Here is a 23467-nt window from a genome sequence, read left to right on the forward strand (position 1 = left end):
CTTCCTTACTGTAAACTGACTACGCACATACGCCCATTCCCCTCCCAATTCCACCCCTGAAATCACACTAGAATATTAATTGGACATTGCTGCAATCTCTAGCATATGGTATGTTTCTGAGTATGTGCAGTGCGATTTCACGTGAAATATGGCACATATCAGCATTTACATACTCTAATGATTCAGGCCCACGATGTCTTTTCTATTACTGCCGGCACATAAAACTGAAGTTTAACAGGTAGAATAAATTCATAGCCTTTTCAGTGCCACCCTCAATGTTTTTAAAGTGATGTTTGTCCACATTTAAGCCAATCACCATAAATCCAGTAGGCATCAAGCTCTCATTTAGGAAGGGAACTAGACGTATTCACCAGAAGCAATAGATACTGGCAAACTGAGGAAAATGACAAAGCAAGTGTGATGTTGGGAAACACCCCAGAGAGTCCTAGTTCTAGGATTTATGTAAGAAGTTCCTTTGGCTAGCTTTCTAGAAATTTTCTTCAGGAAAATTAGTTTGTCACTTAATTCTTGGGCAATATCTTTCTTGTATTGTTGCTGAAAGTTTTCAGCTGCAGAGCACAGGTCTTCATTACTTAATTTGTTGAACTCCCAAAAAATCTAAACAAGTTACAAATTACTTCCAATGAAGTAAATTGATGATGAAGACCAGGCAGAATGGAGTTTACCGCTACATAGAAAACGTTGACCCTATAGTGCTTTTCGGCATTGAATTGAGTAGGTAAGTGACGACTGGTGGAGAACTCTGTTGGAATCTTAATGTTTTTTGCTACAATTTTGCACTCTATGATGATCTCATCCAACTTATTCTGTACCTGTTCAATGACTTTGAAAAGACATTTGGGGCTAGATTTACTAAGCTGTGGGTTTGAAAAAGTGGGGATGTTGCCTATAGCAACCAATCAGATTGCAGCTGTCATTTTGTAGAAAGTACTAAATAAATGAAAGGTAGAATCTGATTGGTTGCTATAGGCAACATCCCCACTTTTTCAAACCCGCAGCTTAGTAAATCTAGCCCTTGATGTTGTCCAGCTCAATGTCCAATGTAGCATTGCATGCTTCAATAAGGAGGGTACTTTGGTAAATTATCATTGTAGGTAGCTTTATCCACAAAGATGACATTAGAACAAATAAAAATTGCGACAAGTACTTCTTAATGGACTGAATTTCTGATCGAGTTTATGCAGCTAGTTTGAGAATTTCAATATTTGATAAAGCCATTCCCAAAGAATGCAAATGATGTGCAATTGGTTTAACAGAAGCAATGCGTGCAGACCATCTAGTTATGGATATATTATGAAGTGAAGCAGGGAGATGCTCTTTCAGAGTTTCCCACCTTTGTAGAGAGAAACTAAAGATATTGTACGCTTGTTGCACAGTTCCAAAGTAAGTAATTGCGGCCTTGCAGGATTCAGCGTCAACGCCCACAAGGTTTAGTGTGTGGTTTCCACAGCTGGAGAAAATACAGTATCAGTTTTGCTCAAGCAGAATTGCTTGTACTCCATTGTATTTCCCAGCCATGTTGGATCCATTGTCGTAGGCTTGGGAAATGCATGCTTGAGAATCCAACTTTAATCCTACCAAGTTTTTCAATACTCGACCAGCAATTTAGTTTCCATTTTTTTGTGAAATTATTAAACATGACAAACCGTTCTTCAGCTGAAAATTTTGAGCATTCTACAATCTTTACATATCGAATCACCAAGGAGTTCTCTTACTTGTGAGAACTAACAGGCAGGCCCGGCACTCCCATTAGGCAAGGTTAGGCACTTGCCTAGGGCGCCGGGCTCTGGAGGGCGCCTTAGAAATAAAATTACTTTAAACTGTGCGGCGACCGCTAACCATATCTTTCACGGCCGCCGCACAGCTTCCGATAAATCCACGGGGAGGGAGGAAGGGGCTATGGATCACCATCGCCGCCTCTCTGCTCCATCTCCTCCCCTCCCCTCACTGACTGTCGGGCGTGACATCATCATCACGGGCCGACAGTGTCGGTGAGTGGAGGGAAGGAGACGGAGCAGAGAGGCAGCTGTGTTGAGGCAAGGTAAGGAAAGACGTGGGGAGGAGGGAGGAGGGTGCCGATTTTTAAAGTGTGCCTGCGGGGGCGCCAATTTTGACAGTGCGCCTAGGGCGCCAAGGACCCTAGCACCGGCCCTGCTAACAGGAGTGGCATCAACTGTGCAAGCAAAGTATTTTGCAATTCTAACTTTATTAAGGATTGTTTCTTGTAGAAATGACCTACACAGCTCAATGTATTTGTTTGGTATGCACGTTGATAGGTATTGAACTTGCAGGCATTTTTGGCTCTCTTGCAATTCATATACAGGTTTAAGATGCTTTAATAAAATCGGGTCCTAAATGTTAATAAACTCAATTAGACCTAGAAAGTTTCCGTTATTAAGGTCACCAATGGGAGACTTGGAACCAAACAATGCTAATCTCTGCTCAGAAATATAAAGAATGATAAGCAGGATGCGCGCAAGAGTTTGTTTCCAATACTTAGCTTCCGTAGGGACTTCAGCAAAGAGTATACTGTTAAATGAAGTTTCAGATAATATTGCTCTGAAGTCTGACTTCCATGCCATATAATTTTCTTTATGCAGTACAGGGCCGGACTGGGACTAAAAATCAGCCCTGGCATTTCAAGCATACAGGCCCATCTCTGTTGATGAGCATGAAAATACTGTGTGCCTCTGCGCAGCAGCGGTGCCGCCAAGGCCATGGCCACATTATGTTGGGGGCGTGGTCAACATGGTGCATTGATACATACATTATAATAAAACATTACATTTATCAGGCCCTCCCAATAATGCCACCCCCCCACCCCAGAAACACATTACAACACCCCAGTCCACTGTACTTATCTATGCTTCTGATGCTGCTGACATCCAGAGTGGGAACGTCCTGTAGAGTGAGCAGGGAAACTCTTAGTTTCACAAGATTAATAAATCTCATGAGACTTAGAGCTCCTCGGCTTGCTCTCGAAAATTGTCTTCAATGGCACGTTGAACTTTATTCTCAGACTTTGAATTTGGAACAGAATTGTCATTTCTTTTGTAATTGCAGTGGTTTTGCTAGTTTCACTTTCAACTGGGTTTGAACCTGAAGTTCCTGATCCTGAAGCATTTTTGTTGGATCACTTGGGTGAGGAGCATTACCTTGTAGTAGTGATTGTAAAAATGAAGTTATTGGAATTAACACAGGAATACACATACACATGGAGGGTTAAAGGCTTTATGTCACACTTGCTCCCCCTCCCCACAGCTCACATTGACCCATCACAGCTCACACTGGCCCATCACACCTCACTGCACACCCCACAGCTCACACTGCCCCATCACACCTCAGTGCTCACCCCACAGCTCACACTGCCCCATCACACCTCACTGCTCACCCCACAGCTCACACTGGCCCATCACACCTCACTGCTCACCCCACAGCTCACACTGGCCCATCACACCTCACTGCTCACCCCACAGCTCACACTGGCCCATCACACCTCACTGCACACCCCACAGCTCAAACTTACCCATCGCACCTCACACTGCTCCAATCATTGCTCATGCTGTTCACACCTCAAACTGCTCTCCTCATGACCTTGACCTTTTCCAACACTCCAAATTATTTCTCCCACTACCCTAATTTATTTACCCTAATTTATCCCATCATCTCAAAACCCCCCACCGACGCACGCACACACACACACACACACACACACACACACACACACACACACACACACACACACACACACACACACACTCTATATCTATCCCAGCAATCACACACACACACACACACACACACACTTACTTGAGACAACAGTGAGTCTTTTTGGCTGCAGCTCCTACTCCTCCTCCCTGTGAGTATGACAGTTGCTTCTCAGTTTGTGTAGCCCCACCCTGATGCTCAGGAATCACTCTCCCTCTCCTTTCCTCTGAAGTTTCTGGACACTGAAGGAAACTGCAGAGAAAGAGCCATACACATCTCTTATAAAAACATTGAATTAAGCGCCCGGCAAATGGACATTGTGGCAGCAGTCGGCTCCGCCCCCCGGGACAGCCTGCGCTCTGTGCTAGGATACTGGCTGCACAGCCCTAGTTACAGCCCTGTTACCTAATTTATGCTCTTTACTTTTAAAAGCGTTCAGTTGTTCAAGTAAAAAGTGATATTTTAAATGTATGCGTAGAAACAACACCTGTTGAATCTGTGTGGATAGATGCATCATACCCAGAAAGAGCAATAAGCGCATGCACATGCTGCCAGTCAGATGCCCAGGGAAACAACATCTGCGATCCCAGCGTACATTAGTGTGTTCAGTTAATTTATTTAAAGTAGTCCCAATTTTTAGTCACGTTTTTCCCCTTGTCCATAATATAAAATTTACTTGACTTGATACCAAATACATCTCTATCCCAAGAACCAATAGAACATTCTCTTTGGAAGAGTAAAAAATAAAAAAAGTTATTATGGCAAAATTACTACAGCACAATGCAAAAATCAGTAAATACTCCAGAGGGGCAAAATTGATTTGGACCACAGGCAGCAAAGGTTTAAATACTGTTGCACATAGACATTTGAATTGTATTAAAACTACAAACATAATTTTAAAAAAGGATTATTGTATAAAATATTGTCCTGTTTATGTGGATAAACTTTCATTATTACATTATTAGTTTTGGTTTATTTAAACATTTTATTTTTATTTATTTTTTAACTCTGACTTTCAATCAGCTGAACTGGATGGATTTTCATTAAATTGTTCACCAAAATTATCCTCATTAGTATAACCCTCAGTTCCAAATTCCAAGCACATTTTTAACATGTTATTAAGCTGTGAAAATAGGGGCTTATAAAAAAATTCTGAACAAAAGCCTAATATTCCTTCACTACAGTGATAATAATAAGATGTTTCTGAACCATAAACACAACCTTAAACATTGTGTGCAACATGTTCATGCCAAACTTTATTACAAATATTACCATAATAGGTTTTTCAATATCACTATGACAGCTCATAGAAATGTTATTAGAAGAGATGCTTGATTTCTGTCGATGTTCTTGTGTATATGAAAGCTACAGGAAAACAGAGAAAAGCCTCAATTTGATACTGCAGCTAAAATGTGTTTGAAAAAGTTTTTGCTTGGAATGTTATTTTAGCTGACACACTATTTTTAACAAATAATAAATGTAATACATAACCGTTGGAGTGAGCTTTAGATGACCATTCAGTAAACTTGGAACTCTTGTTCCCACTTGGGTTGCTTGGATATACTCCTTTGACAGTCACAAAAGCAAAGCTAACTAGTTATTATCGTGTCGCTGAATGTGTGTAGAGCATCACCATAGTATAAATAGCAATTACTTTGTTCAGTTGACCTCTATCAAAACAATGAGGTGCAAAAATATCAGGTATAGTGCCAAATATGTTGGAGGGTTACCAAGATCTATAGAATCCAAGATTACAAGCTTCCCATTCCCTTGTGATCATATCTATACATCCAGTGGTCTAAGTGGGCCGGTATGTGCAGGTTTGATGTACCACAACTTTTCCCCAGTAATTCAGTGGAGCCTGTAAATTTGAATAGCAGTCCCTGCTGACTTAATTAGAAATCTGCTGCAAATATGAATGAAAGAAGATACATGGGCCTTGACGGCAGATAAGGCAGACGTGGTTCACAGGAGCTGCAGACCCAAGTGCTTGATAAATCCCACAGTGCAAAGGAACTGTTACTCCACCAGTGCCCTATCAGTACTTATAAGTACATTTACCAGAGCTGTCAGCAGTTTTGGTGATTTTAAATCCACTCAATATGGGAGGCAGCAGTGTATCATTGTGTAACAGGCTGGGAAAAAATTAGTGGTTGCAGAAGTTGTCTGCTAAAGGAATGGTCTGTGTAAAGAGAAGGGACCTGTCTGGATCATTATTTGTTTTGTGCAGAAATTCTCTGCTAAGGATTAGTGAGAGGAGGATTCCATATACCATGAAAATTTAGAGACTTTGCTGTGACACTGTGAACCAAGCACTACCTGCTTTGGATTACAGTAGGTCCCGTAGGACAGTGACCTATTGAATGGTGGTGAATTACAATCTGTTGCTACTTGGAATTTGCTGCACCTATTCCGTAGGTCGCGGTTTCCAGAAGGAGTAGTGGCAGAGCAATAGGCAGAGCCTGATACAGAGGAAGAGTGACCGTAGGGCAGAGAAATATTGAAGGTATAGGCAGGGAAGCCGGTCTAATCGTAATGCTGAGCTGAGGTGAGTAGTGGAGTTAAATAGAGAAGTACTGGTCGATTCATGGATGGAAACTCAGGACACCGCACGTGAATACTGGTACAGTGGTAGTTCAAACAGAGTCAATAATGGAATAGAACTGGGATGATCCGTAGATGGTAACTCAGAGCATGGCAGGTGAATTACTGGTACAGCGGCAGTACAAATAGAGTTAATAGTGGATTGGAACTATAGCTGATCCGTAGATGGTAACTCAGAGCAGCAGCAGGTGAATTACTGGTACAGCGGTAGTTCACATAGAAGCAGAACTTGGCTGATCCGTAGATGGTAACTCAGAGAAACAGCAGGTGATTTACAGGTACAGCGGCAGTTCAAATGGAGACAGTAGCGGTGTAGAACTTAGCTGATCCATAGATGGTAACTCAGAGAAACAGCAGGTGAATAACTGGTACAGAGGCAGTTCAAATAGAGACAGTAGCAGAGTAGAACTTAGCTGATCCGTAGATGGTAACCGAGCAGCAGCGATGAGTTCTTGGTAAAGTGGCAGTTCCAATAATGTAGTAGTGGAGTAGAACTTAGCTGAACCGAAGATGGAAACACAGGACACGGCTGGGGAATACAGGTGCAGTGGTTGTCCTAATAGAGACAATGGAGAGAAGCTTCAGCTGACCCAAGGATGGTAATGCAGAGCAACAGCAGGTGAGTCAGACCGAAGGAAGCCAAATCCTTACTGAGAGTGAGTAACTCGAAGAACAGGCATCGGACAGACGGAAATGGGAGGTTTAAATAGTGCTCCAAAGTGCCAGGACCAATGGGAACAGGTAGGAGGTCATAAGAGAGGGTGGTAGGTAACACATGCGCAGAACAAGAGAGCAGATAGTGGCTGTTTGATCCAGGGCTGTAATTCAGGATACCGTGATCACTGCTTATAGGAGAAAGGTAGCAGTGACCATCCACGTGGCTGGTGTGTGACAACTAGAAAAATACCCTTATCTTATAATAAGCACATTGCACATTTTGGATAGTTCTACTGGTTTTTCTGAATTAAGCTGAAGAATATGATCATGTATCTGGAATATGCAACATTTGCAGTAAAAGCATGTATAGAGTTACTATTTTCAAGATTATTAATGTCATAAATAAAGGTTAATAATAAAGGTATAAATTATGAAATGTAGTATTGCTTTAGAAAATATTTTCCATTAGCATTTATTGTTAGTGGATGCTTCTTTTTTTTAATAAACAGATGTACAAACAAGATGATTTCAGCTAAATAATATATTTGTACTCATTTACTAACAAAGAGCAAAAATAAAGATGTACAAAATCCAATCATCAGAACTTTAGTTTCAATAATGGCCATTTACAAACAGCAAAATATATGGTCGTGCACTGTATGGCATTGGACGCAAATGTAGCTATATGTTCACTTTACACAAAACAGGATGCACCCATGCTTTCTACTTTAGGAACTGCCCTATAAAAACCCACTGCACAACCTTTTGGAAGATTGTGGATCCAGTGGAAATTCACATGGCATAAAAAATGTCACTTAAAAGTCCTGCTTACGAATATTTTAAGAGTGCCTTTTCCATGACTTGAAGTATTTTGTTTTTCTCCTAAAATACTGTGCAGATAAGCCACATTTATGTTTTAAATAAATAATAAGGATCACTAGCACTCTATTTATCAAATGTATTACAATAGTATATTTTAATATTTTTATTAAGTGATAAAAGAAGTTCAAAATTAGAATAACATATATTACAATAATTTTGTAACAACTCCTACTGCAGTGTTTATTTTATTAGAAAAAGACATTTGAAAAAAAACCTGTGCAACCTGAAAGACAAATCTCTTAAACATTCAAAGAACTGTAAAGTAAAACCTTGTGATTTCAAGCCACAATAAATTTGTTTGATCAAAACGCAGTTTAAAATTTCTCCTTGGAACTTTATCCCCTTTTCTGACATTATTATTATTATTATTATTATTATTGTTATTTATTGCTTTGTGTTTTCCTTGCTTATATTATTGTCTAAAATATTTTTATTCACGTTTGGTGTTCAACTTACTGTCTAGTTGCTAGCACTTCTCTTTATACTCAAACCAGGGATTTGCCTTATTTGATGATCTATCTTATAGAGATCATAACAAATATCCAAGTCATGGGGATATAGTTACTAAACTGCGGATTTGAAAAAGTGGAGATGTTGCCTATAGCAACCAATCAGATTCTAGCTGTCATTTTGTAGAGTGCACTATATAAATGAGATCTAGAATCTGATTGGTTTCTATAGGCAACATCTCCACTTTTTCAAACCCGCAGTTTAGTAAATCTAGTCCATTGTATCATAGTTGAACCTTAGAAGGTTGTTTGTAATGTAGACTCTTGACTGAGATCCATTTGGTTAGTTGTTACAATAAATTAATATAAGAGAATATAGTAAACAATGTTCTTCCTTTTTACCCATACTTCTGATAGATTGCAACATTACACTTTAAAAAGGTAGACAATATTATTTAATTTTGGGAAATTATTGTGGTAATACTGCAATACAATGTATTCTATCAAATGGCTCAATTATACAAGAAAAGTGCAACCACCACTGTTTATTACATTTGTGAAAATAGTATTTGTTATGGTGATACTGTTTTATTTCATATCACACTTATTAAGAAGACAACTATGATGTCAGGATATACATGTTAGCTGCATTTAAGGAAAAGCTGAAAATGTCTGTAACCTGATGGCTCTCTATCTTCTGGATAACCAGGACAGATAAAGATTATCAAAAAAAATAACTTTTTCATTTGATGGAATTCACAGCTTATTTTCTGTCTAATATATGTGTTAGTTGAAATAAAAAAAATACTAAAAGGTTTACATATGAACTGCACAATACAAGCACCATAATATTATAAATATATTCTCATATTATAGAATCATATTTACTTTGCTAAACCTTTCAATAGAATAAATGTTTCTTAGGAATGCTTGTTTGAAACATTTTCCTTCACTCATCATGCAATTTCTAAACTTAAAATAAATAATAAACTGTCAGTGGAAAATCTTACAAATTATTCTCCCTGTCATATTTCTGCAAAACAAGATATATAAATATAGAATGGCAAAATATATGACTGATGTGTTGACTGATCTTCCATCCCAAGTCAAAATGCCATAAAATTGCTCTAAAAGTAACATTATAAAATAATGTTTTAGCAGTATATATTCATCCTAACAAAAAATAGAAAAGTTTAATTGTATTGATTTGCAGACAGGTCATCTGTCAGGTGCCAAATGATTAATCAAAGACTAATTCCATCCAAAGCAGAAAATTTGGTTATAGGTGGATTTCCATAAATTCTTCATTATAAAAGAATAATACATACTTGAGGTATTCCATTATGTCAAATCCTGCAGGTCCCCCAATGTCTGTGGAGGTCTGACAATATTTGCGGAGGTAACCTCACTTAATTCAGTGTGGCATTTTTAATACAGGTAGTGGGTTGTCAAATGGCAATATACTGCAAAAGGCTGTATAGTTGTAGGTTCTCCACCTACAACTATACTGCCTTTTGCAACTTGCTCTTTACCCCAGCAATTAACAATAAATTAAATAAATTGGAGATCATCTTTGGACTATTGCAGATATCAGGATGGAATGTCTTGCCCGAAGTAAGTAAGTTTGAGTGATAATGTATAACTTTTGGGAAAAAAACTGCTTTATCTTTTAATATTGTTTGTTGTTGGGCAGATACTCATCTATCAGACCAAACTAGTAACATAGATGTATTAGTACAACTAGAATAGGAAATTGCTCTAGATTGCAAACATTGTTATAAACCTGTAAATGCGGAATCAGAAAAAATATTGTGCTTTTATTTTAGCTTTTAAAGCATGTAAAATTACCATTTATACAGTCCCCCACTCATATTTCCTAACTCTGTGATAGAAAAGCATCTATTGATGTCTATGCAGTGACTTCTAACTGCACTACACAGTTCTGCCATTACAGCAACCACCAATGATTCAGCAACTATAAAAAGTCATACACTCTTCATCAAATAAATACTACAGGAGGAGGAAGTGTCAAGTGTAATATAATTTATTTCACTTGCAACCAGAATCATGTGTGTTGTAAAGTCTTACTTAACAGTGAAATTATTCATGTTAGAAATGAATAAAGGCATAATTTCTAAAGATGTTCACTGACCCTCGTGTTTTGGATTTGGATTAAGTTCGTGTTTTGATTTTGAGAAAACCGCCCTTGCGTGTTTTGGGTTTGGTTTTGGATCTGTATTTTACACAAACATTGCTAAAATATGCTAAACACACATCATTTTGCTCTTTTTTTGTTTCTACATTATTATTATTAACCTCAATAACACTAATTTCCAGTCATTTCCAGTCAATTTTGACGACCTCACAGGTCACAATATTATTTTCATCCACTTTCGGACAAAGACGGCAGTGAGCTGGCTGGATACTATGTGACAGAGTAATGACACAAACACACAGCAGTTCATACCACATCTAGGAAACATTGACCCACAGCAGTGGCAGAAAAGAAAAGTGGTACAAGAAGGAATTGTCCTTGGGCCCTCCCCTCCACCCTTATGTGAGATATTGAAAAGGACTAACGATGACCGGACTCGGATTATCGCAATCCGAGTCCACCTGAACAGTGCAGATCCGAGGCGATCCGAGCACTGTTCGGGTATTTCCGCCACTGAGAAAAAACTGAAAACGAGGCTATGAGTCCAAATCTTGCCGTCGGATCTCGCGATACTCGGATTCTATAAATTCCCCGCTTGCCACCGCCATCTTCACTCGGACATTGATCAGGGAAGCGGGAGGTTGGATTTTGTTAGTGGTGCTGTGTCCTGTGCTCTGTCCTGCTGAGTACAGTGGTGCTTTGTCCTGTGATCTGTCCTGCTGAGTCCAGTGGTGCTTTGTCCTGTGCTCTGTCCTGCTGAGTCCAGTGGTGCTTTGTCCTGCTGAGTCCAGTGGTGCTGTGTCCTGTGATCTGTCCTGCTAAGTCCATTGGTATAAAAAAATTATAAAAAAATTATTAAAAAAAATTATAAAAAAATTATAAAAAAGTATAAAAAAAATAGTACTGCAATATCTAACTACGTTCACTGTTCCTGCAGTAAAAAGGAATTTCTACTGCAATATATAACTATGTTCACTGTTCCTGCAGTATAAAAAAAATACTACTGCAATATCTAACTACGTTAACTGTTCCTGCAGTAAAAAGGAATTTCTACTGCAATATATAACTACGTTCACTGTTCCTGCAGTATAAAAAAAATACTACTGCAATATCTAACTACGTTCACTGTTCCTGCAGTAAAAAAGAATTTCTACTGCAATATATAACTACGTTCACTGTTCCTGCAGTATAAAAAAAAAACTACTGCAATATCTAACTACGTTCACTGTTCCTGCAGTAAAAAGGAATTTCTACTGCAATATATAACTACGTTCACTGTTCCTGCAGTATAAAAAAAAAACTACTGCAATATCTAACTACGTTCACTGTTCCTGCAGTAAAAAGGAATTTCTACTGCAATATATAACTACGTTCACTGTTCCTGCAGTATAAAAAATAATACTGCAATATCTAACCACGTTCACTGTTCCTGCAGTAAAAACGAATTTCTATTGCAATATCTAACTATGTTCACTGTTCCTGCAGTAAAAAGGAATTTGTACTGCAATATTTAACTACGTTCACTGTTCCTGCAGTATAAAAAAATCAGTACTGCAATACAACGTGTGCTGCATATAATGGAGTACAAAAATTTAGAGGATAAAGTAGGGAAATATCAAGAACCACTTCCTCCTAATGCTGAACAGCTGAGATTTCATAAACGACCCGCTGGAGGGGATGCTGAGAGTATCTGGTCCGGACTGAAGGACCTGCCAACCATTGCAGACATGTCTAGTGTCTCTGCATTGGATGCTGTCACCATTGCAAAAATGGTGGAGGATTACTTTGCTGACACCATCCAAGTAGACATGTCAGACAGTCCTTATTTTTACTGGCAGGAAAAAAAGGCAGTTTGGAAGCCCCTGTACAAACTGGCTCTATTTTACCTGAGTTGTCCCCCCTCCAGTGTGTACTCCGAAAAAGTTTTTAGTGCAGCGGGGAACCTGGTCAGTGAGCGGCGAAGGAGGTTGCTTCCGCAAAATGTTGAGAAGATGATGTTCATAAAAATGAATTTTCAATTCTTCAATCAAGACCAGCAATGGCCTCCAGAGACTACAGACGGACCTGTGATTGTGGAGTCCAGCGGGGATGAATTGATAATGTGTGAGGATGAGGAAGTACACACTGAAGGGGGCGAGGAATCAGAGGATGAGGATGAGGACAACATCTTGCCTCAGTAGAGCCAGTTCACTTTGTACAGGAAGAGATGAATTGCTTTTTTTGTGTGGGGGCCCAAACAAACCAATCATTTCAGCCACAGTAGTTTGGTAGGCCCTGTCGCTGAAATGATTGGTTTGTTAAAGTGTGCATGTCCTATTTCAACAACATCAGAGTGGGTGGGAGTGCCCATGGACAATTCCATCTTGCACCTCTTATTTTTCTTTGCCAGCTCATTTTGTGGGGGTCCAAACAAACCAATCATTTCAGCCACAGTTTTGTAGGCCCTGTCACTGAAATGATTGGTTTGTTAAAGTGCGCATGTCCTATTTCAACAACATCAGGGTGGGTGGGAGGGCCCAAGGACAATTCCATCTTGCACCTCTTTTTTTGCCATTATGTGCTCTTTGGGGCCTAGTTTTTCAAACTGCCATCCTATCTGCCACTGCAGTGCCACTCCTAGATGGGCCAGGTGTTTGTGCCGCCCACTTGTGTCGCTTAGCTTAGACATCCAGCTACCTCGGTGCAACCTTTTGGACTAAAAGCAATATTGTGAGGTGTGAGGTGTTCAGAATAGACTGGAAATTAGTGGAAATGAATGTTATTGAGGTTACTAATAGCGTAGGAGTGAAAAAAAAACAAAAATATGGATTTTAGCACTTTTTATGCTTTTTTAAAAAAAAAAATCAGAACCCAAAACCCAAAATCAGAACCAAAACCTTTAGTTGGGTGTTTTGGCAAAACCAATCCGAACCCAAAACCTCAAGCTAATCAGAACCCAAAACACGAAGAGTGGCCGGTGCACACCCCTAAAAAGGACATGTACAGTTTAACAAACCAAACACTCCAGCGACAAGCTGTGCCACTTTTGTGGGTAAAGTGCTTGGGTTTTTTTTGTGCCCCCACAAACCAAGCAACCAATAGTTTAGCTGCCTTAATCCCAATAGGCGCAGTCAATGAACTTTACATTATTAAACCATGTCTGCTCATACTGCATCTTTAATCTCCTTCTCCTCTCTAGATTCCCTCTCATCCCTGAAGAACTGCCAAACTTATGTAGAGACAGGAATGGATATTACAACTGGAGTGGCATTACTTCTTCTGTAACACGGAACATGTGGGCAGCATGGAATCCGTCATGTTGGAATATGTTGCATTGAACAGAGATTTAACTAATATATAGATGCAGTTGAGAAGACCGTTCCTAAGTTAAAATGGGACCCAATTGATGAGATCCGGGATTTAAGCTTGTACATAAGAGATACACTGCGCTTCAGAAGAATAATACAGAGGAGGCCCTGAGACAGAACAATATATATGTCCAATTTAAAGAACAGCTAGAGACCTGAGAAAACAAATGGGTGCGTCATGGGCCCCTGCAGACGTAGCTTTGGAAGATGAAGCCGAGGGTATTGCCATCACCCAGAGCACTGCAAATTTCACTTGTCCTATAACACAGTTTGAGATGGTGAACCCAGTGAAAAACAAAGTATGCAGTCACACGTATGAGAGAGAAGCAATTGAATGGCTGATTGAAAACAAAGTTTAGAAGGGTAAATCCACCACTTGTCAAAAAATTGGTTGTGATCACTCTGACATGAGTATATCGGATCTTGTTCCAGACAATGCACTAAAAAGAGCCATTGACATTCACAACAAAAAGCAAGGTCATCACTGAGCTTTGAATCGTTCCCAATCCCCAAAAAATTTAAATATAGCTAGGCACCTTTGATGTAAAATGCAGATTACAAACACTTTGTGCAATACCGATGAAACAGCAGCAAAGTGGAAAGTTTGAGTAAAACATTTACACGTCTATTTAGACATTGATGCTTACATTACTTCTGCAAGCAACATTGTTCTTTATTAATAAAACCGTTATCCTTAATACCATTAAAAAAAAATAATCCTCAGCATTCTTTGGATGTTGATAGTAGGATCAGGTGGAGTTGCGGTAGAGGTGTCACTAATTTTGGTCAATTCTTTTACATTAGTCCAGACCAGATGTCAAAATGTTGTGTTGGGGTCATCAGCATCATTAATGGGTGTCTTGGCGAAAGCTAAGTTTTGCCAAACACACAAGAGTATAAAGCACATGTACAGTCATGGGCAAAAGTTTTGAGAATTACTCAAATATTGTTTTTCACAAAGTTTGCTGCTTCAGTGTTTTTAGACCTTTCTGTCAGAAGTTGCTATGGTATACTGAAATAAAATTGCAAGCATGGGAACAACAAAAACAAAAAATGCAAAACCTGCACCCATGTCTTACCAACAAACACAGTCCACATACCACACAATTGGACTATATAATCACTGACACATTCTCATGTACATCCTCCAATGTGGTGTACATGATACAGTGTACAGGGTGCCCTGAGGGAATTTACATTGGAGAGACCAAGCAGAAACTGCAATCCAGGATGAATTTACACAAACTCACACTAAAGTAGACTATGGACACCCCGTGGGTAAACACTTCTCTGGACCAGGGCACAGTATGACAGATTTAAAGTCCTAATACTGAAAGGTCTTTTTAAAAAAGACAGGGAGAGAAAAATATGGGAATTCAAGCTGATAAGAACATTCCACTCAGTGACTAAAAGACTCAATCTAACACCTGGATTTATGACCTACTACATTGACACACTTCACACCCCACAGCAGAGTGCAGACCTCTGAACTCATAGGACTTTTACTCTTCCATCCATAAGGAAGACCTCCTTTTTATTACTTTAGCTTATCTTAATGATGTATCCCCCCCCCCCCCGCACATGTACAAATTTCTTGATGTAACAGCTCTTAAATGTTTTGCCTTTTTTCCATTCATTTGTAAAGTTGCCTGATGAAAGGGCCGCTAGCAAATATAAAAATATTTTTTTGGTTAGCCGATAAAGGTATCACTCCTATTGTACTTTTCTCTTTTTTGACACAAAAGTATTTAACATCACATTGTCCGTTTTAATAAAATAATTGTATTTACATTGTTTTCCTTGTTCTTTTTTATTACATTTACTGTTATGTACTCCCACTCTCCTGTTTACTTATCCCATTCTCAACCTCTATATTCCTGCCTTTGCTGGTTCTTTCTCTTATTCCCTTTCTTACCCTGCACCCATTTTAAACGCTTTTTGTTCTTGCTTAGATATTTAATCACTGTCCCTATCTCTTATCTCCTCTCCATTCACGGTTTTCACTATCGAATAGCATAATAGGAACCAAAGGAGTGTGCAGGTTTTCCCTCTTCAACAGCCATCTACAACTGCCAGCTGATCATTATGTTACCAGTCAAGCTGCCAAATTATTGTAACATTAATATACATTTCTCTTCCCTTTTGTTAATTTGTTTACATCTACCAGTTTATCACATTACCTTCTAAAATCTGTATTCATTTTCTTCAGTTTCCCCAGACTGGGACTGATCATTAAGAAAAGTAAGGGGGAAAAAAAGGACTAAGTTTTCTCCTGGGCAAACCATGTTACAATGCAAGGGGTGCAATTAGTTTATTTTTTAGTTTATTATTTTGCACATAAGTTAAATTATAGCTGTTTTTTCATGTAGCACATATTTTTGCTGACCACACTAGAGCTGGTTTCCACTAATACAGCAGAACATTGAGCATGGGGTCCGCATGCTGGGGTGGAAATCATCCCCGCACTACACAAGTTGGGTGGTTTCACATTATGAACAGGAAGACCCTCAGGGTGAGGTCCTGCTTACTTTGTGGAAACTAGCTCCCCCCTCCCTCCCCAGACACACACTTACTACCAGCCCTGATCAACATATGGCCTTTTCCTGGCACTCACGGGTCTCTGGGTGCTGGAATAATGATAAAAATCTGGGATGGTCTGTAGTGGCAACTTGCCACCTTGGAGTATGGAGATAAAATAGTAAGGGGTCTGATGGACATGTCCTCCATTATACCAAATGTGTTAAAAAAAGCAAATTAAAGTGCAGACATGTTTTTTTTTTAAAAAAAATAAACTATAAACAATTACTGACCCCTCTTTTATCACTTTAGTAAAAAAAATTAAAACATTTCTTGATATTCTCGAATGGGAATGCTGCTTTCCCTGGTATTTCATAGAGAATAACTTAAAAACCTAATGATGTGACAAGAACCCTGCGCAGAGCCATAAAGCAGTATGACTGTGAAATTAATTGATCAGGATTGTCAATACTTAAGGTATCCCAATAAAATCAGTCAATCACAAGCAGAAAATTGCTCGTGATTTGCTAAGTGGTGAAGGCTTGTCTGGGTCAATTCAGTTCACACATTCAAATTCCTAGCAAGTATCAGTTTTTTATTTAATTTACAAATGGATTTCAACTATCCAATTGGATTGCAACAATATTAAAGAACAGTGATTTAAAATAAAGTAGTTATTGAGAGCTTTCAATGAGCCTTTATTTCCATAAAACTTTTGTGCCATTGGCGAAATTTTGTGGACCCCATTCCAATTGTATTGGGACCACTGTGATGGCAAATTTGACAGCACAGGGTGTCAATTCTTTTATGTTACCCTAGTACCCACAGCCCAGAGGTGCCGGGTATAGCCACAGAGCTTTTTAACACAGGACTGGTAGTCTCTATTATTGGGGGAACACTCGTTTTTTGCAACACAGCATAGAGGTCCTAGATCCGTACTGACTAAGCATGCTCTGGTTCCTACTATGACAGGGGGAACTCAAACTGCAAGTCACCCTGTTATAGTGTGAGCTTGTACAGAGAAAAATCCTCCAGCACACAGCTGGTAACCAGTAACAGAGCTGATTTTTCTACTTATACATAAAAAAAGTCTTAATTACACACATTTCAAATACATGATAAACCACCCTACACGTCACAGTGCTTCTGCTAATAGAGTGGTCCTAATTAAATCGGTGAGAGTCCCTATTTTTGGGTCATACATATATGTGTTTTTAGATTGAGAGCTAACTTACCAAAAGGTACCCCAAGAGCCAGGGGCGGATTGGGAGCGTAAAGTGGCCCTGGAAAAAAATCTGGAAGTGGTCTCATGTGGGCGGGGCCAAATCAAGTGTAGGCAGGGCAAACACAAAAAGAGGCAGGATTAATACAAAGTTGATTATGCCATCAGAGGGCTGAATATTGCTAGACTGCCCATTACATACCACCGTTGTCCCAACATTCCCAAATCAGGACTGTCCCGCTAAAACATATTCATGTTTATTTAATAACATGTTGCAGAGGAACTGCAAATATAGAAAAATACAGTTGGCAGACTGTCCTGCTCGCTCCTACCTGTTCTTGTTGCTTTCCCTACCTGTGGTTGCTGGTGTCTCTTGATCAGTTGCCGCTTGCCTGGATCCTGGATTGCTGGGGGCCTTATTTGGAATAAAAATGAGTACATGAAATTTAGAAAACTCCAACAAGCTCCGTTGTTGAATCAAAAGCACCCATATTTAATAAATAGGCTTCCCTCCAGCCCCAATGTTAAAATGCTAGAATTCACATTTAATAAATAAACCTATTTCCCTCCCTCCAAACAGCCCCAGCAATAAATTTACAAGCATTTACATTTAATAAATATAACCATTTCCCACGACCATGCCGGCATTAAATAATTCATATTCACATTTAATTAATAGCCCTCTTCCCAAACTCACCCCTACATTCAATTAATAGCCCCCAAACCATCCCATCTTAAATAGTCCCCGTTATTAAATTAAATTGCCCCACCATCAATCCACAAACAAAATAGTACCCATTAATTAGCCACCACCTACATCACACCCATATTACAATGCCACAAGACCCTTTTGCCAACAAACACACTACATTGCCACACATCCCCTTGGCCAACACACACAGTGCCATCAGCCCCCCCTTGCTGCCTACACACACACACACACACACACACACACACACACAGTGCCATCAGCCCTCACTTGCTGCCTACACACACAGTGCCATCAGACCCTCCCTGCTGCCTTCACACACACAGTGCCATCAGCCCCCCCCTCTGCCTTCACACACAGTGCCATCAGCCCCCCCTGCTGTCTTCACACACACAGTGCCATTACCCCCCTGCTGCCTTCACACACACATACACAGTGCCATCAGCACCCCCTACTGCCTTCACACACACACACACACACAGTGCCATCAGCCTCCCCTGCTGCCTTCACACACACACACACACAGTGCCATCAGCCCCCCCCTGCCGCTCACACACACACACTAGAATCAGCTCCGCTCGCTCACACACTGGAGTCATCCCCCCTCCAAGAGCGCGTGCACACACACTAACAGGAATCGCTGCCCCCTGCCTTCACACACACAAACACTCACAGGAGTCGGCCCCCCCTCCGTGCGCCCGTACACATACACACAGACTCTGTCATAAGCCCGCCGTGCTCACTTACTTTTTAGCCTCTTCCAGATGCGCTTCTCTGCTCACATGGGACGGCACCTGTCACATGGTGCGCTTCCTATGTGATATCCACTTCTTCTGTGATAGGCCACTCAAAGGGGGGAGGGACAGGCCACAGGAGATCCGCGGCCTCGTTCAACATAAAGAAGAAAAACAATTCAAAGGTAAAAAAAAACTGACAGGCAGCCTCAGGTCATCGGCCTACCGGTAAAGTTCCCGGTAAGGCCTATGACCAATCCGCCCCTGCCAAGAGCCTCTAAATGGTACTATAGCACCAGCACTCCCCATCAGCTAATGTGTCTAGTCTTGTCACATGTCGGACTAGCGGACTTAACACCCGGAGTCTGGCACACTCGCCTGCCCATGCTCATTGAACATCCTGCTGGATCAGTGGCAGGGCAGCTTCCCCTGACACCACCAGTTTGCTTTCCTGGACTGCACATGTGCAAACCCAGCTTTTAACACCTCCTCCTCCCTTTTGTTGGGAGACCTGTTCTTTGAGTCAGATCTCTCTAGTACCCAGACGTGGCTCTGTTTGCTCTCCTGCTCCACACCTGCTGTAGACTATCGTTTCTTGTCTCCAACAACTCTGTCGCTAACTACAGTGGTCTACATACCTGACGCTGACTAACGCTCCTTGTCTCCAGCAACTCTGCAGACCATCAGGCCTTCCTCAGTCTCTAGTTATCCCTCAGAATATTTAAGGCACCTGTTCTTTGAGTCAGATCTCTCTCGTACTAAGACGTGGCTCTCTTTGCTCTCCTGCTCCAGACCTTCCACAGACTATCACTTCTAGTCTCCAGCAACTCTGCAGCTAACCACAGTGGTCTTCTTACCTGCCACAGACTATCGCTCCTTATTTCCAGCAACTCTGCAGACCAGCAGGCCTTCCTCAGTCTCTACTGGATCATCACTTTATCCCAGCCTCTGGGTTCTCTCAACTGGTCTCGTCTGGCTATCACTCAGAAGACCACAACCTGGGGGGCAGAGGCAGTAAAGTCCATATCTTCTTGTGGGGGTCCCTGGTGAAAACTGCCTCGTTAGAATCCACACTTCTGGGCTGAGTAGTGTCTAGTCAAACAAGCTACAAGAATCCAATTACCATAGTGACTGTGACAAGCCTGGTGCCCACTTTAGCAAGAAGACCCCACACTATTTGTATTGCTGTTTTGATGGGAACAGTCCAGAATGTATAGCACTGGTCCTGGTATGGATTTTTAGGGGGATGATAGTGATATTTTATATTTATTATTAAAGGGTTATCAGGGAATTAAAACTTAGGAATGAAACACACATTATTCAGAAAAGATTTCCCAAGTAGGCAGTATTAAGCAAAATAGTATTATGGCCTGTAAAGTTACGCTTTGGTAATGTGAGGCAAAATAGTAATTTATGAACAACACAATGCAATAAAATCTTTTGATTTGCAATCAACTTAACTTAACATTTAATTTGTTAAAAGGTTAAAATAAATCTTGTCCACGTTTATAGCTTTAGCACCCAAGAAAGTCAAAACAAAATAATATCTCCTGATGTTATAGGAACAATCAAATAAATGGCTATCCCTTTTAGTGCAAGACACAAGGTAAATTAATTCTATAATACTTCCAAGTAGCATACTTCTTATAATAGTTCATGCATCAAATGAGAGGTCGATTGTTTTAATCAAAACATCCTTTAGCAAATCTCAGGTTTGACTGAAAGGAAATGTAAAAATAATTGATATTGGTTGAATTGATAAATATTGTTGAAGTCATTCACACTTCTTAAATGTTCTCTGGTAAACATATATTAATTCCTAAATACTTTACAGCTGATATTGCTCTGTTTACTTCGGCACGTAATATATAAATGACCTTTATGAGCATTCAAAGTTCAACTATCTAATCAAAGAAAAGCTGTATAAATCCTCCATGTTCTTCAAGATATGACTCCCAAGGAATAATATAATCTAGTGATTGAATGACCGCAGCTGGGGACATGGCTAAAACTTTGTTGTGAAGAGACTTAAAGAGAGATTATAAAACAAAACTGCATATTTTTGCCTACAATTGATCACATTTTGATCACATTAACAATATAGTTAAATTTTACTGTTCAAATTACATTTCAAATTTTATTGTATTGTTTACATTAGTTGGATTTGGGTGTTAAACATTTAATAGACTGCAAAATTAATATAATTTTGTTGTTCACACTTACAACATTCAGGGCCGGATAACATTAAAGAGCATAAAAGCCAAAAAAGTTGCGTATTTTTCTGGACAATACACCAGAGAATGCAGTAACTTCCCATTCATCTTTGAGCGCGAACTGCATTTACGACAGTTTACGATTTCAAGAACGGAACGGAGTGAGGAAGAGATGGTAGCATGTAGTTAATATATAGTAAATGCGTACCCCTTTAGACATGTGTGTTTCAAACTCTGGCACATACATGTGCGCTGTTTTTCAGACGTAGGGTTTGTACCTGCTCAAGGTAAAGTGTAACTCATAGATGATGTTAATGATCAAACACAGCATTCCTCAACAAATGGAAGAATGGACTATTTACCTGCATACCTGCACTCCTGCACACACTTATCTTGTTATACAACAAAGAGTCCCAGAGGGAGATTATCACAGTGCCACTTTGTTAAATGGATTGTTCATAGTATTGTTTGCTGAGGACTATAGGATTGTTATAGACCAAAGAGACAAATGCTTCTTTTATATTTTAAAAGCACTGAATACTTGTCAGAATGTTGAAATTGGCTCTGCTTTTCAAATTGTTTTCTACATTTTTAACATATTCAATGAGTGTGAACATTAACAATGGTTGTCTGTTTTAAAATGTTATGTGTTTGTTGTGTAGTTCATATATACTTTTTATATATATAATTTAATGAAATTGCCATGTTTCTTATTTTTCATGCCATGTTTACTTTTTATATACTTTTGTACTATTATACAGAAACTTGGTGATGAGCATTAATAGATCCATGCTAGTTATAAGTATGTCTACAATGTATAATGTACAAGGAGACTACAAAATCTGCAATGCATTAGATAATTTTTCTTTCTCACATATAGACAGGCATTGGCATGGTGGAAGCCTGAAATCTGGAAGACAGCAAGCGTCATCCGCTCTGAAATCCTAGCCACCTTTAGTCGTGTGCTGAAGGTTGTGCATGCAGCACTTCATCCATTGGTCACTTAATTAGGAGCCACCATAGACAACTTTCCACACATTGTAGGGGCAGTAGATGGTATACATATAGACCTGGTCCCATCGGGTGGCAATGCTTCTATTTATTCAAATAGAAAGCATTTCCACTCTATCAATGTCCAGGCTATATGTGATGCATCTCTCCAGATTCGATGCCTGGTTGCTAGATGGCTGGGGAGCACCCATGCCTAGATGGCAAGGAAAAAATCATTAATTACTGCAAAGCATTTCATGGCCAATACACTGTCCCACATATGTCTTTGTACTCGCCAACAGATTACAATTGTGGGCTGACCAAAAGAAAAGATTGGGAATTGTTGGAAGTGAATTTGAAGGATTCTAAACAGGGAGAAAAGGCAGTTATTACTACAAATAATTTCATAGCCTATACATTGCCCCAAATATGTCCTCGTACTCATGAATAGATTACAATGGAGGGCAGACTGAAGGAAATGATTGATTGTATCACAAATCACACAAAGAATATTTTTTTCTTAATGTAGAACCTCTGAACTGCTGAGCTAGAAAATCACAATATGTCAGGGCTTATTGCCTCTCTAACTGTTATATAGTGCATGCAGGTGCGTTCACCTGCAATTGCCTATATGTAAACGGCTAGGCATTGTCATGCCCCAAATTGAATAGGTACGGCTGATTATTGTGATTAATTGACAGTTGAAGGTCAGCTATTTTAAATATGATATAGAAGGGACCTGCAACTGATGTGCCTATGCCGACAATGAGAGTCAATGGGTGAGGAGAATGCTGAATGGTCTCATTCACTCGCAAACATTAGGGCAGCAAGCTTCAATTGCGCTGAGCTGTGGGTACAATGGACAGTTGCTCTGATTCCGCAGTGCGATACATAGCGAAAGAAGAAAAGAATGCAAAGAGCTACAAAGCTGTGTCTGTGGTGACGGTTCGGTTGTAGACACAGTACAGTGCAGTTCCAGTGTTGGTGGAGTGATCTAAGTAGGAGGAAACCACAGCTCCTCTCCGATTTAAGGGGAGAAATTGCTAGGCGTGATTTCACAATTAAAAAAAATAAATTTCAAGATAAGATTAATTTCATATCTGGCCCATTACAAAGCAATAAGGCTTGTGATAACCTTCATTGGACAAAGTACAATGAGTATGTGATTAATATAAGCCTGCCAGGTCAAGTCCATATGAACATGGTGTAGTGGTGGGTTTATTTGGCCAGTGATGGTCCATGTGTGGTATTGAATATTT

This window comes from Mixophyes fleayi, chromosome 3 (assembly GCF_038048845.1).
Source record: "Mixophyes fleayi isolate aMixFle1 chromosome 3, aMixFle1.hap1, whole genome shotgun sequence".
NCBI lineage: Eukaryota > Metazoa > Chordata > Amphibia > Anura > Limnodynastidae > Mixophyes > Mixophyes fleayi.